Below are 15,816 nucleotides of genomic sequence, written 5' to 3'. Positions count from 1 at the left end.
CGGGCCCCGTGCGGCAGTGATGCCGTAATCAGGCAGGGAACAGCCATTCATTACAGCGGCTCTGTGATTAAACTCTCTCCCCTGCAGCCCGGCCAGATTAAATCACCCCCGCCGCCCCGCCGCCCCGCCGCCCCGCCGCCCCGCCGCCAGCACCCTCAGCTCCTCCCCTCGCTGAGACGACCTGAACTGCCGTCTCCGTCACGGAGCAAACCCCAGGGTGCAGGAGGTTATTCAGTCTAACCGCAAAGGGGCTTTGTTCTCAATGGTTACCTTTCCTTTATTCCACTGTTTTGTCTGGAAAAAGTTCTTAGAGCCACATATGAAAAGCACTTTGCAAAGTATTTGTAATTATCATCATTGTTATTGTTATTATTATTATTATGTAACAAGTTTAGCCAGTATTAGTTTTATGGTCTCTGGTTATTGTAGGCTCCTGACTGACAGGATATCAGGAGCGGGAGCCATCAACGTTTTTAAAGCAAAGACACGGCGGCAGCAGCGCCACGAGCCGTCAGCAGGGGGCGCCGGGCCCGACAGGCCTACGCCGCGCAGAATCAAAGCGGCGGAAAATCGGCGGATGCCCCTCCCGCGGCAGCGCGGACCGCCGACATCAAGGCCTCGCCCGGAGCAGGAAGACGGCCCCGTCTCATACCCGCTCGACTTCCTGCCGGAGAGGACCGCCCCCCCGGGGAAAACGCTCGTCCGCCACGCGTCTCAGCCAGACCTTCCACCACAACTGTGATTTCTTAAAATGGAGGTCAGTGGTCTCTTACATCCTTTAATTGATTTTTCCCGGTAAATATTTCATTTGCCGATGCTGAGAGAGTCGTAGAGCTCCAGGCACAGCGGATTGGATCCTTTCCCAAAACAATTGTAAGGTGGCGCGTATTGTAAGCTAGCATTTACATAATGAACGTAATATAATGGTAATATAATATTTGCACGTTTGTAATCTTATGTTGCTGTGAATGTTTATTGCGTAGTTGTGAAGCAATGTACACGCTGTTTCCACACACACACACACACAGACACACGGTTTTCTCCACAGACACGCTTATTCCGCACACGCACCCCTCAAACACACTCGCTTCTCCACGCGTCTGGGGTGCACCTCTCTGTGCCGTACGAATGCGAGCTCAGCCAGCAGGAGAGAGAGAAGCAGGAGCCAGACTTTTTAAAGACGCGCGTGTTTGCCCGGGCCTCTCTCCATTAATGAGGAGGGGCGCTGCGCTGATACTTTGTCACTGTTTGCAGAGATTCTTTTTGATGAGAAAATCTCTTTGTTAAACATTGCAGAGCCTACTGCTGAAGTCATGCGCTCGCTCGCTCCCCCCCCCCCCCCCTCCCCCTAGCACACTCGCTCGCTCCCCCCCCAGCACAGGCCCCCACAGGGGCTGTGTTCCTGGGAGGCCGGCAAGACTGCCAAATAGCCCTCTCCGTGTCTATCAACTCTAAAAAATGGGCGTAAACCCTTATCGTGAGTGTACATAAATGATATGCTAGTAATACCTAGCTTAATGTTACGAAGCATGTCATGACCGACAGGACAAGCACACTGCCATGTCCCATGTCCTATGAACTCTGTTACTGTAAACCGGTTATAACATCTTGTACATTTATGAAAATGGTCTGTGGGCATGTGACGCTTAACCCTTTGAAGAGTGGGTTTTTTTGGAATGTTTTTTCAAAATTCTATGTCAGTGTTCTAGAACTCCATTGCTTTCAGTCACCAGTAGTGATTGTTACATCAGCATTAGAAGGGGGCCATTTTGAACATTCTAACCGCAAATTTGTGATCTTTCATCTTTAAGGGTTAATAAGGTGTTATTGATACTACACAAGATACACTTATAAGTCGTCATTTTCTATGCCGGGGGTTGATTAGAGGTTAGCATTTCATAGCATTTCTCGCATCCTGTTTGTGCGTGTGTCAGACTGGAAGGTGAGAGATGGGCTTACCCTGCAGGATGAGTGTCGATGAGTTTCCAGCTCCGCACGTTACCCTGGAGACAGAGGATAGAGAGTCAGTGCGGGTTACTTAGTAACATGTTACTCAGATCAACCGTGCCATCACAGGGGCTGTTGTGGTGAAATGTTCCTTTTTCATCAGTACTCTGCCATGGCTATAGAGGATTTTATAAATGTCCCTGGAGAAGCACTTTAGTCCTGTGGGTGAAATGAGGACAGTCCCGGGGGGATTTGTTCCAAATTATTCCACGGATGGTTTTTTTTTTTTGTGCGTTCCAGTTATAAATAAAAGAATAATAAATAGAGTGTGAGGTAAATGACTGACCGCCAAACCGCAGCGGGACGAGGACGGCAGAGCCATTAACGTGCAGTGGAAACGCAGAACCGCTCACAGGCAGCTAGAACGCACCGACTGCAGTAAGATCGCAGCGCGTCATTCACAAAACATCGATAAACTTTACAGCCATGTTCATTTTAAGGAACTCATTTTGTGATCCAGTATCGGTGCATCTTTGTAATAGTGACTCGAATGTGCCATCTCCATTGGCATCTCCATGGAACAGAAGGTATAAAAACCACAGCCGTGTTTTAGCCACCCCCCTCCCCCCTCCCCCCTCCACTGCAGCCCTGTAGAGCTGCCAGAGAGGAGAGAGCTTGCATCCATTAGTTCAGCGACAGGCTCTGTACAGCGCAGAGGGATGTTTACGGATATTTACTGACACCATGCAGGGCGAGCGCCACAGCTCCAGGGTAAAACGGCTGTGCCGCGACTGGGATTTGAACCCGTGGCCCCCGGGTTAATAATGACATCGCATTTTTTGCGACGCTGGCTGCTCTCGCCGCCCGCCCTGTTTACACACAAACATACACAAACCACAGAGTTAAAAGCCCTATCGGAGCTCGATTAGTTTCACTGAGGGAGCTTACGTCATTTAAGTGATACCCGCGGGATGCGTGATCTTAATGCAGCAGGAATCTGCAACATCTGTAGTTTTTACAAGTTCGGAAAGTAAAAACACCGGGGCGAATTATCTTCTGTGTTCTGCTGCACTCAGCGGTCTTTTAGTAACGGCAATCCAGTTTGACTGGCCCCTGCAGTAACGTAACTGCAAATGAAAAAAAGTTTGCCTCGGTTTTTGGTGACCGGGAATCAGATTTGAACTAGCCGCTTCCCTTGCAGTGAGAAACATTTAACGTTTTGGGCCATCTGTGGTCACTTCTGTGGAGTTACGCACAGAACAGACGACACATCCTGAAAACCCTATTACAGCAGACCCCAGTGTAAAACCAGCCCGGCTGGAATAAGCGCTGAAGAGGGACTCAGAGCTGCATCGTGTCCTGTGGAAGGGACTCTGGGAGCAGTGATGGAACACCACGTGCTGCACTGTGCAGAGAGTCGAACCCGCAGCAGCCGGCACAGAGGGGCGGGGAGGGCTGAGGCGCTGCAGTCTGCCGATCCTCGCCCACGCCGTCGCACGCCGCCAAATCCGGCGACGGCTGACTAAGCCAGGAGCGCCAGATGATCCCCCCCTTCCACCACTGCCGGCACCCCCTCCTCCCCACGACCAATGCCAAATTATAATTTCAATCAGCTCTGCCTCCCAGCTTCTGCTGCGTATGTGAAACAGCTTGGTTTGTGTTCGCCGAGCCGTCCGCCGTGCCAGCGCGTCACGTGCCCTCACCCCTTCCCAAACGGAGGGAGACGTTTCCCTGGGAGCGGAATTCAGCGTCGCGCGAGCTGGTGGTCCACCGGGGCAGCCTCTTCCCTGGTTTGCCCATTTGGCTCCTGATTGTGTGCTAATTGAACTTATCCCCCCCCCCCCCTCCCTCCGGTGTAAAATTAATCTCTATGACGACCGGTGGCGGTTTGTCAGTCCCAGTTTGCCCCACCGTCGGCTCTGCAGATGTAGACGTCTGGCTCTTCAATTCAATTTTGCCGACGTAAACAAGCTATTTATGTCATCGAGGGACCATAGAAATCACCTGGAACGCATGGCTGTGTAGCACTGAGGCTCATTCAGAAAGCCTGCGTGTCTGTATGCGAGTGCATGCGTGTGTGTACTGTATGTGCCCATGCATGTGTGCACATGTGCACATGAGTATTCCAGAGCATGACTGAGCCAAACGTTTGCCAGTGTGATCCAGCTGGTTGGTGTCGAAAGCTTTTTTATTTAAGGCGTATTTTTCTGTTTTGCCAAACCTGGGTCATCATTTTGTTGGATTTTCACTCGCTTTCTGCTCAGACCCAGATCTCATTAACATGCATGAAGTTCTCTCTGCATGTCGAGTGGAGGGGTGGGAGAGCCGCTAATGCCTTAAATCAATTGGTTCCTGTGCAGAGAGTCGGGGTCAGGGGTCAAGGGTGGTTAATGTAGGCCATGATGAGAGGTGGATAATGCAGGGGCTGGTGGGTACAGGAACCCAGAAAGGCTCCCTAACTGGGGTTGCCAGGTATTTAGCCCCGCCACCTCATATTTTCACAACAGCAAGAGGGGATTACAGTGGCAATACATTCAGATCCAGAGTTGTGTTGCCAGATTTAGCCTTTTCACTATTGTCTGAAGTCCCCTGATCTCTTGTGTGAACGAGAGGTGAATTACAGGAGGGACACTGATGGATTGCACACAACGCTGTTGCCTCAGTTCCAGCCTGTCTGATTGATGGATTCACCTCTTTTATCAGAACTAGAGAGGTCTGGTTCAGTGACATTCAGATTCCATACAGAGTTGCCAGATCCACACCGTAACCCCTCCAGCAGGCTGACTTGATTGTCCTCTAGAACAAAGTTGAGACAACCTGCTTAATTTTACCAAGTAAATGTCCACCGTTTAACTCCTGCTCCAAAGTTTACATCAGATGGGCACAAGGACTGATCCATTTCAGGTTTTTGAGCCAACTTCTGCCCTTAATTATTTAATCAGCTCAACCATTTCTTGATCTGACATTTTTATGAGCACCAGCTTCAGCTGCAGACTGCAAGCGTATCCTAAATATTTCACTGTGCTCAAGTACGGGAGCGAACCAACGTAGCTTATAGAGCTGTCAGAAAACAAAATAAGATAATTGGCTGGAACAAAAACCAGCACACAGACCGGCCCTCCCGGTCTGATTGACAGCCTTTGAAACGCTGTCTTTTGTACTGTATTTTGTGAAAGCAAAAAAATATTGAAACATTTCCCAAGGCAGATGCTCTCAGTTGCCTCGTGAAAGAGGAGAGGAGAAAAGGCTGCATTTAATTCTTCTGAACGCTTGTGCCTGTGCGCACGCTCGCCCAGCTCATCCCACGTTTGAGCGAGTGCAACACTTCATTTAAATTTTGACATTTAGCGCACACACACTCATCCGCAGCAACTCGCACGGCGCGCGTTTTCCACACGCATTCCGTTCACAGAGCCGGATATTTACCAGAGGAATTCACATCGCGCGTCTAGCGCCAGGGTGCTACTGAAGGGTGTCGGCCGGCAATCAGCCCAGTCGACAGCCCAGCTTCCCAAACGCAGTATTACGCTGCAGCAACTTCACCCGAGTAAAATCAACAGCATCAACTTTTTAAAATGTTATTTCCAGGCAGCTCCGTTTCTCCCGGCGTCGCTCGCGGGGGATTTTTGTTCCGCGCTCGCTGGAGAACGAGGCTCAGGGGAACTGTCAGTCAGCGCGAGGGGCGGGGCCAGTTCCCTCGCCGTTCACTGTCGCTGTAGCGATGTCGAGCGACGGCGTGAAACCCTGCTGCTCGAGCAGCCCGCTGGCCACTGACTGAATTACTGCTCCGCAGAACCGGGGGGGGGTTGCCACGGCCACACTTAATCTGCTTCGGCTTACAAAAAACCCGGCTCTGTTAAAAAATACAAAAAGACAAAACAATCCTGAATATAATACTGTTACCGTTCAGTTTTATTGGATGAAACCCCCCAACCGGATTTAAGGGCTTTTCACAAGCTTCGAGGTTCTCTCTTACCCTCCACATCGCCCGCTCTTTCCGCTACGAGTCCAATCTTATCCCGAAAAAGGGCCGATGAGGGCGCGGTGCTTCGGTTTCAGCTCGGCACTAAAACGCCTGCTTCTGCTCACGGAGGACTTGACTGAAAGCCCTGCTTCGTTTCTGCGAGCGGCAGCATCGGGCGTCACGGCGCGGAGCTGAAACGAAGCGTCCTACCTGGGAATCAAACCTGCAGCCCTTAGGTTACAAGGCCAGTTCCTTAACCATTACAATACACTGCCAGCCCCCCTCTCTTTCTCTCTCTCCCTCAGGTCATATGGGTCCTGATGAGTGTGGTCTATGTGAAAACAGGCCCCTGTTTTCAGCAGCGGGGATCTGGGACAGGGGGACGCGCTTTTCTCAGCCCGGATCGACAGAAACCCCGCCCCCTGCTTGGAAACCCCGCCCCTCTCCCGCGTCTCCAGTGCAAGAGCATAATTAGCACAGACCCGGGGCTGCTTACTCCGGGGACCGCGGAGACAGCAGAGGACTTCAAAACCCCGGCTGCCCCTCTTCCCTTCAAAGAGGAAGAGAACGAAAACAGTCTCATTACTCCTCTCACAAGAGCGTAGCCTGTCAGCTTTTCATTTTTCTTTTTGAGGCGTGCTGGAGAGGCTGACATTATTTCACGTAACGGCGCTCTCACCGCTCTCATACGCGATTACCGCTGCGCCGGCAGCCCTGACGCGCTGAAGCTAAAGCTCGCCTCTTTTCAGAAGAGATAGGGCGCTAAACCCTGGGGTCCCGGGTGAATCGTCACAAACCTGGCAACCTAATCATCTCATACAGCTTATATGCAATCAGGGGGAAGGGGGGGGGGTTTATGGGGTTGTAATAGGGAAAGCATTCTTGGGTATTGGCATGTGCAGGGGGTCCCTAGAGGTGGGGTGTGTATGTGTGTATATGCAAGCATGCACGCATGCACGTGTGTAGAGGAGACCTAGAGGTGGGGTGTGTATGTGTGTATATGCAAGCATGCACGCATGCACGTGTGTAGGGGAGACCTAGAGGTGGGGTGTGCGTGTGCGTATATATGCATACATGCACGTGCATGTGCAAGCGACCCCTTTCTCTTATCTTAATCCCTACACAAATCATTTCCAGATCCATCCCTGCTTGCAGCACCATCCCGGCCGTTCCCCTCCTGTTCTGTCGTGTCACTGCAAATGAGAAGGCCCAGTGTACAGCGAGTCAGCGGAGCACGCAAACGGACAGGGGAGAGGTGAGAACCCTCTGTTTGACCTTCCTCTGAGCCTCTTCTGCTAACGAGGCTGCAGGCAACGAGAAGCAGCGTCTCAATGCCTCCACGTCTCTGAAGATCTCCCAGCCTTGTTCTAATCAGTCGGCTTGAAACATTTACGCATGTCTCTAAAGAGGGGAAGTGAAGAGAGGGACGAAGGAGCAGCAGGAACAGAAGGCTCTCGCCCTCGATTGTAGCCGTGGTGAAAAGCTCCAATGAACATCCAGCGTTACCTTGGGCACCTCTAACTGGAGCCCTTTCCATGCGCCGTGCTCCCGGTTTAGTGTGTAGTGTGTGTGTGAGTGTGTTTATGTACAAATGAGTAACTGAATGTGTGTGTGTGTGTGTGTGTGTCTATTTGCATGCGTGCGCCTGTGTGTGTGTGCGTGCGTGTGTGCGTGTATATGTGTGTGTGTGTGTGTGTGTGTGTGTGCGTGCGTGCGTGCGTGCGTGTGTGTGTGCGTGTGCGCGTGCATGTGAGCAGGGGGTAAGTGGGGAGATTACCCCAGAGAGTGCTGAACCCAATTCCCATGTCTCCCGGGGCAGGAGTTCCCAGACGGTGACAGTGTGAAACAGCTGTGTGAGTAATTGGATGATTTGTTGCCTAATTAATGTCAATAAAACGTGTTTGCACTGCGCCGTCTCCTGCGTTTGTGGAGACTTCCCCGGGAGAGGGGGGTTCAGCAGCGTGAGATCTGGCAGCCGAGGCTCTGGGTGAAGACTCCCAGGCTTTTACTCATAACACCACTGTCCCCGCTCTCACCTACGCTCACCTGTTTGCCTTCTAGCGGCAGACGCGGATCCAGCATCTCTACGGGCCCGGTGGATGGGAGCGTTGGGTTTGCCGATGCTTATCAGTCGCTCTACACGTGCGTCTGTGGCTGGCAGGCTTGCAGAGAGGGGTTCCGCTGTGCTTAATTTATTCTGCTAGGGGGTAGAGAGAGAGAGAGAGAGGAACAGGAAAGAGAGACTCAAAAAACATCCTGGCTGCTGCACCATGGCAAAGGAAGTTCACCGAAATATCCAGAGAACAGGACTGAAATAAAAATGGGTAAAAGTGGCTCTGTCTGAAGTGCCACAACTTGTGTGTCAGGATTAGTGGAGTTTTGATTGAGGGAGTTATTATAGATGCAGTTTCTAGCAGCGCTGATGTGTCAGAGTGCACTCCGGAGTGAGTCTCCATGACGTCCAAAAATGGGCGTCGCTATCGTCTGCTCTCAGTGACTCACTGACTCAAACCAATCAGTGTTTTGCCCTGGAGAGTACTAAAGCTTTTGATTGGGTCAGTGAACAGGCAAATCTCTTGCCGATATGGGGAACATAAAATTCTCCATCCACTCAAATCATAACATGCAGAGCCCTCCAAAAGCATGGGAATGGTGAAATGTGCTATTTTTGCTATACCTGTCGCAATGTAAAAACTGTCGATTTTATGCACATTTGTCTTATTGTTTGATCTCAAATCCAAATGCCTTCAATATACAGCATATATAAATATATACTTGCCGTTCCCAAACTTTTTGAGGACGCTGTATCTATCTTGTCATTTTGGGCACTATCTTTGTTGGATGCAGGACCGGAGTGGGGAACGTGTCCCACTCTCTTCCTGTTAGGCCAAAGTTATTTTGAGAGAGAGCGAGAGAGAGAGAGCGATGGCCTGAATCCAGACTGCAGCAATACGTCCTCAGGGCCACCACAGCGCACACGCAACTCTCTCACCGTCTGCATGCAATCCTACACCTGCAAAACAGGTTTCTATATTCCAAACAGGGCTATCTTTCCAAACTCCTGTAAGATATTCTGAAAACCAAAAGATTTTTTGCCTTTAATGAGTTTACTGAGCAGCGGTGCACCTGAGAATCAGGTGAACTCGGCCGGAATCGAACCCCAGCCGAACACAGCGCCGCATACAAACGTGTGTATGCTCATGGCAGCTTTGATCTGCTCTTCATAGTGACACTCCACGCCACTGAGAGCACAAATTCAGATTCTGCGGTTGTGGAAACACGGAAGTGACCAAGTTTGTCACGCCAGACACAGAAAACAACGATGGCTGCGTTGAGGGAGCAGAAACATTGACAGAGGACGATTTCAAATTCGCTTTAGTTTACTCAGTGCTGCAAATGAAGAAAAAGAGAAGATGGTATGAATATATTTTCAACCATACACGGAGATGCGATGGGGAGCATGCAGCCACCCATGTGATACTTCAGACCAATTGCAGACGATCTCGCATTGATTTCGATGTGCAAACACCGTCGCTAGTTCGGCCAATGCGCAGTTTCAAGTCTCCACATTTTATAGGCGTCATTCCGTTCATATGAACTAGCCAAAGTTCATTTTCACAGTATGCATACTGCACACTTAACAGGGCCCTCCATGTTGGGCCACACATTACACAGAAGCACCCTGATCAAAACCCCTTGTGAAGCACATACAGCACCTTAATTACTTATTCTCTACCATGAAATATGACAAACCACATGTCATGTAAAGAAATCATTTCATATCTGGCATAAGACATATGCCACTTAACCAAGGGTCAATCTTTTGACCCAAAACTGTAATACTGTAGAAATGAATGTGTCATATAGTCCTGATAAGGGCTTTAGGTCTATATGCCCTTTGTGAAAAGTATGACTGGGAATTAAGGGAAAAGCTACATTTTAATCTTAGAAGGCTTCAGAATTAAAGCTTTGAAAAGGGTCTCTAAGAAACTGTACACGCTGTTCTCACATCTACGTTTACATTCTAGGCTGGCGCTCTTATGCCGAGAGACTTACACGGAGTTCTCGGGCGGTGGGCTGAAATAGTGGACCGAAGAGGGCTCAAATAATAGCGGCTGCTTTTCAGAAAAGAACACACGGTGCGCCGGGGTATTTCTGGGCCTATAAGCACCTGATGAATGGGTAGGCCACGTCACCACGCCCGCCCAGTCGTACGCTTCCCTCTCCATTGTTACCTGGGTAAATGGCCTCCGCCGAGCTCTCCCGCCCACCCACTCAGTCAGTCAGTCAGACAGGAAGCGACGCTAAAGAGCAAGAGCACCTGGGGCACTCTCAGCCCCTCCCCCTCACGGTGGGAGAGACTCGCTGTCAGGCAGACAAAAGGAAAAATGGAAAAAAAAAAAAAGAATAAAATTCTAAAAAAAATAAATAAATAAGATGCAGTCTTTCCGTCACCATGGTAACTACTACACAGATCGGGTCTCTGGTTTTTTTCCCTCTGAAAACGGAGCGGGTCGTGCCGCTCCCAGAATGCCCGACTGAAAAGAGCCGTACGCACGTTCTGACCGCCATAAGGGCGGTGTGACCACTCAGGCGCAGCACAGGTGAGTACATGGCAAGGCGCTCTTGGCAGGTCATTTATACCACCTGATTGAAGGGTAGCTCTCCCAATCGGGCAACATCTTGCAAAACCCTTGTTTTTTTTGGCCAATCAGATCACTCCCATTGCCAAACACTCAGAGGGCAGATCAGTTCAGCTCTGAAAGAGCCAGCAATTGTTTCATATTCTATTTGCTTTTTTTTCCCCAACTCCTCCTCCGATCACCTGTTCGAGCTTAGGTCACCTGTGCCCTCAAGTAGATGTCTTACCACAGTGCATTTTGGGACATTACATGTATTATTCTGTAGAGCTGAGTAACAAAATGTGCCAGTTAATTTAAGGAAGTGTAAATCACAGGAACAGTTGTCAGCAGACACACCAGCCCCCTACCTGGCAACCCGCTCCACAGTTATATGACCAATTGTGGCGAGAGGCTATCCTGGATGAGCAGTGAGTCCATACCCATACACACACACACACACACACACACACACACACACAAACATGCGCAACCAGGCTGAATTTACACTGTGTTCATTGCAGTGGAAGCCCTGCATTTTGGCCTTATTGGCCCTTTTAAAAATAATTACTACCTGTACGGACCATTTGTGCCTCGCCTTATAACTCATGAGTCTAGTGCCCTCTGGAGGAGGGGAAAAAAGTACCCCTTCAATGCTCATAGAAACAATTCTCTGGTGTTTCCTTTTTTATACACTGTAAATCAAAGTGGCACTGTTCATCAGCACTTTCCTGTGAGATTTCCATCGCCAGGGTGGCAGCCTCGCTCCTCGTAGCGGGCTTTTGCACAACGCTTTTCGCGCGTTCACATCCGCCACACGCCTGCTCTTTATAGCTACCTGATCTAACAGGAGAGCGTCCATGAAAGCAGGCCTCGAGGTAAGCAGTGTTTTTAATATGCAGCTACATAACTATATTTAGTAGTGTTGAAAAACAAGCGTTTGCTCAGAGACAAGCATTTCTTCACTGATCGGTTTAACTATAGATATGCATTAGCTAACGAGCTAACTGTGAAAGCCAATATAACTACCGAGTTTAAATATTAGGGTAAGTATTTCTATAAATATGCAGCTGTTCACATACAATCAGAAAACAGTACGTGTTGTTTTTATTTTATGGTACATTTGAACAGTCCTGGTTAAAAAAAAGAGTTTTACAGTTTTTTGTTCCTTTCACTTGTGCTGTTTATTGTCTGAATGAGATTAGCACTGTGACAAGGTGCAAAGTGTTTACTCAGAAAAGGACAAGCACTTCTTCAGTGATTAGTTTAGCTATTGGGAAGTGTTAGTTAGCGAGCATTAGTACAAACATACATGTATAGTATAAATATGTATCAAGGGCTGATAGAACTTGATGCCCTCATGTCAAATTTAATTTTGACCTTACTGTCTTCTGTATTGTCCATAAAAATGATGAAATTTGCAATCTGACACACACACACACACACACACACACACACGTGTCAGCACACACAAATTGGTACTCACACACTTGCTTGATCTTAACACCCAGAGAAACAATAACTTGGCATGCCCTCATTATTTTACAGATGGAAAATGTGCATTTTTCCACTCCAGAAATAGAGAAAGCACAGCACTTGTGCTGCAGTAGAGCATAGGATAAAGACACAGGCAAGAACACTAGACAGAGGACACTAAAAACTAATAAACTGCCAATAAAGACACACACAAACACACAGAATATCTATTGAAGTCCTACACAGGAAATGAGGTCTGAAGAGCTTGGCTATATATAATTACAGCGTCTGCAAAGCCTTGCTATTGAAGTAGGATGGCTCTTTGAATAAACCGGAATATTGATTTCTCCACTCTGTAATCGCATTTCAATAGAAATCGCAGAGCTGAGCACTTCCTGCTTCTGCCGTGGTTCTCACGGAAAAGCAAGCGCCGCTATTTTTAAAGGACACGCCATCATGCGGCACAGTTCATTTAGCGAGGAAAATAATAACCATGAACTAAATCAGATAACAATTAATAGCAATAGTAATTAGGTGATTATTGGAATATGGTGTTGAACCATCAAGACACATCCCTCTCAAAGGCACTGGAACAGCTGAGCTAGTTCCGCATAAATAAATTCAGTGGTAAAAGTTAAAAAGTTAAAATTTTGAGTTATGGTTTTATAAAAGCTTCCATTTTAATCTGAACCTTGGGATGGGTTACAACTGAGCGTGTGCTCCACCGACATGGAGGCTAACTTACTTTTTACTTATTGCCAATGCTTACTTTACTCTGCTCACCCATTATCCTGCCACTCCACCAGTCCTGGGTTTTAAATCCACTGCGAGAGAAGACCACAGGCTACGCCCATATATGGTTATGTTTGGTATCAGCTGAGGATAGGGAAACTAGGACAGCAACACATGCCATTATAATCCTAATACAACTAATACTTCAGTAAGTAAAGAACAATGAACAAAAGGCATTGTGCATGCATTTCAGTACAGTCCTGCTGCAGTCGCTCAGTAAATTAGTTGACATGTTTGAATGAAAACAGGGAAAACAATGTTGGCCATAATTATCCAAGTATAAATATGCTCACTGTTAAGGAAAAAATGTTTCTTGTGCCAAATTAAAATTCTTAATGGTAAACGAAAAACACATGAGGCACTGAATTGCCCCCTGCTGGTCAGAGCTTCTAAAACAATGCATTTTATACTTGGGAGTGATGCATGCTCATGCCCTGAACTCTAAAGGAATAGTTAACTTCCTGGTTCAGTTTTACTGTATGTTTATGGTTGGCCCAGTTTCTCTGTGCAATGAAGCAAATTTCAGATACAGACATTTTTGATGATCTACCAGCTTTACAGTGACTGATATGGGGTTTGTGGTCAAACGCAAGATACATGATAACTGTAAAGTTGCTTTGGAGTAAATTTAAGTGGACCTTCCTCCTTGAGTCCATGGACCCCCAAATGCCCCCATCCCAGCCACTGTACAGTTGGCCTGGTAGCTCATCAGAGACGTCAGAATATATAGGCATCACGCACAGAAACCTATGCTTGACCCCACCGCTATCATTAACTGCAGACCTGTCTTTCTGCTCCAATTTCTGTCCAAAACTCTTAAACAAGCTGTCTCTAACCAACTCTCTACTTTCCTCTCAGATATAACATGCTGAACTCACATCAGTCAGGTTTCAGACCTGCCTACTCAGAGAGGGCACACCTCTCTTTCAGCGAAGAACTTTGCACTTTGCCTCAACTCTGCCCTCATCCTCCTCAACCCGCAGCCTTTGACACCATCAAACATTGGATCCTCCCGTCTTCGCTTGCTGAAAAGGGGATGTTCAGCACATGTGTTTTGCATCCTACCTCACTGGTGGTTCCTACCAGGTCACCTGGGGTGGTGTCATTTCAACTCCCTGCAATATCTTCACAGGGGTCCCCCAAGGTTCTGTTCTTAGTCTCCTCCTCTCTCTACACCAGATCTCTCAGGCCTGTGATCTCTGTCCGTGGGTTGTCATTTCATTGCTGTGCTGATGACACGCAACTCTTTCTTTCCTTTCCCCCAACTGATGTGGGTCACCAGGCATGGATGTCGACTTGTATGAATGACAGCCAAAGCTGGATGGAAATGCACCATCGAAAGCTCAACCCTGCAAAGACTGAAATGCCCAACTTTCCTGCCACATCCTCTCCTTCATCTGACTTCTGCATCACCCTGGGTGATACCACTTTCTTCGCTTCCTCCACTGCCAGGAACCTCAGAGTGGTGTTGGACGGCAGAAGGACTCACACTGAGAACATTGCCATGGTGAGCATGAGCTGGTGCTTTCCCAACTGGACTATTGCAACTCTCTTCTTGCTGGCCTCCCTGCTTCTGCCATCAGGGCCCTCCAGTTCATCCAAAATATTGCATCTTGCCAGATCTACAACCTCCCAAAGCATTCTCACATCATTACCCTTCTCACTTCCCTCCACTGGCAACTTGCATCAATTCAAAACCTTGATGCTAGCCTGCCATGTTGCCAAGGAGACTGCACTGGCCTACTATCACAAGATCATTAAACCTTACAGACCCGCTAGACGCCTCTGTTCTGCAACCTCAGCACACCTGGCTCTTCCCCCTCCATATGTCTGTATTTCCAGGTCATGCCTGCTGTCTGTCCTGGCCCCCCAGTAATGGAATGACCTCTACACATCAGTCAGAACAGCAGAGACACTTCCCACCTTCAGCCACAGATTGAAGACTCACCTGCATGAAGTATAAATCATACCATGGCTCATCCCAACACTTTATAGCACTCCTGCCAATGACTTGACTACTACGGCCGCGATTAATTACTATTATTCTATTGTTTTTTGTTATTATATATTTTTGCATTGTAATCTTATTTTTCTAAATTGTACTTATTGTGCTTTTTCAATGCGCAATCCTCATGTATTTTCTACTAACAGCTGATTCTACGTGTTCACATTTGTGGTTTCTGAGTATTTACCTCCAACCTCTTGGGTTTTTGTTGCTGTTAACCTGGATTTATGCGATTTCTGCGTAAGTTGCTCTGGATGAGAGCATCTGGTAAATGCCTGTACTGTAGTGTAAAGTAATCCTTTGCGTTCGGTGTTCAGTACAAGCTACATTTGTCCAGTTATTGCACAGCATCCCATAATATGTCCTTTGTAAAAATACTTCAGTCAAATTCAAGTCACAAAATTCAGGCTAAATGTAGCTGCTGTGCTAAATGAAGCCCCTTTACATAGGAAAGTAAAGTAATGGAGTGAAGGCCCCAGGCAGAACCAGCGTGATATAGGAAGAACACCGCTATACCCCAGAGAACACTGGATTAGCAAGTCACTCCTTGTGCTATATTTATGAAAGGCCAAGACGTGTCTTGTGGTGCCACCTGGAATTATATTACAATGATGATTATCATCATTAGACATACAGGGAGAGCGTTTAAAGGAACTGCAGCCAATCAGGTTATGGTATGGTGATTAGTTTAAAATGGTGATGATGATTATTTATTATTATGATTATGATTATTATTATCATCATCATTATTATTATTATTATTATGTGCAGTAAGGGACTTGAACAAAAAACCTTTAGGATGTTAAGCAAGTGCTAAACCAGTAGTTGCTCTAAATATATTTTCGCACGCACACACACACTACAGAGTTCAGTGGGCTAAGGGGGGTGGGGGGAGCACCTTCTGCTCCTCTGTTTTTCTGGCTGAAACCAGACCCTCATTTTGAATATCAGCCCGTCCCCACACAAGGACGGCGGAGTGGGTTGGCGTTTAATTTCGCTTGATGTGAATGACC

At 47.8% G+C, this 15,816-nt stretch overlaps 1 long non-coding RNA gene across 2 annotated transcripts in view; it reads right to left on the bottom strand.

Annotated features, from left to right (window-relative positions):
* The window catches only part of LOC135243334 (uncharacterized), a 109,072-nt gene that overhangs the window by 45,387 nt on the left and 47,869 nt on the right, over positions 1–15,816 (bottom strand). For both annotated transcript variants that reach the window (XR_010326609.1, XR_010326610.1), the window contains 2 exons: positions 7,958–8,108; positions 1,960–2,003 (listed from right to left, as the gene is read on the bottom strand). This is a non-coding gene — a long non-coding RNA (uncharacterized LOC135243334). The remainder of the gene's footprint in view (positions 1–1,959; positions 2,004–7,957; positions 8,109–15,816) is intronic.

The sequence above is a fragment of the Anguilla rostrata genome, chromosome 17, assembly GCF_018555375.3.
Source record: "Anguilla rostrata isolate EN2019 chromosome 17, ASM1855537v3, whole genome shotgun sequence".
In the NCBI taxonomy this organism is placed as follows: Eukaryota; Metazoa; Chordata; class Actinopteri; order Anguilliformes; family Anguillidae; genus Anguilla; species Anguilla rostrata.
The sequence above is the reverse complement of the archived record's forward strand: the minus strand, read 5'-3'. Positions and strand labels throughout refer to the sequence as shown.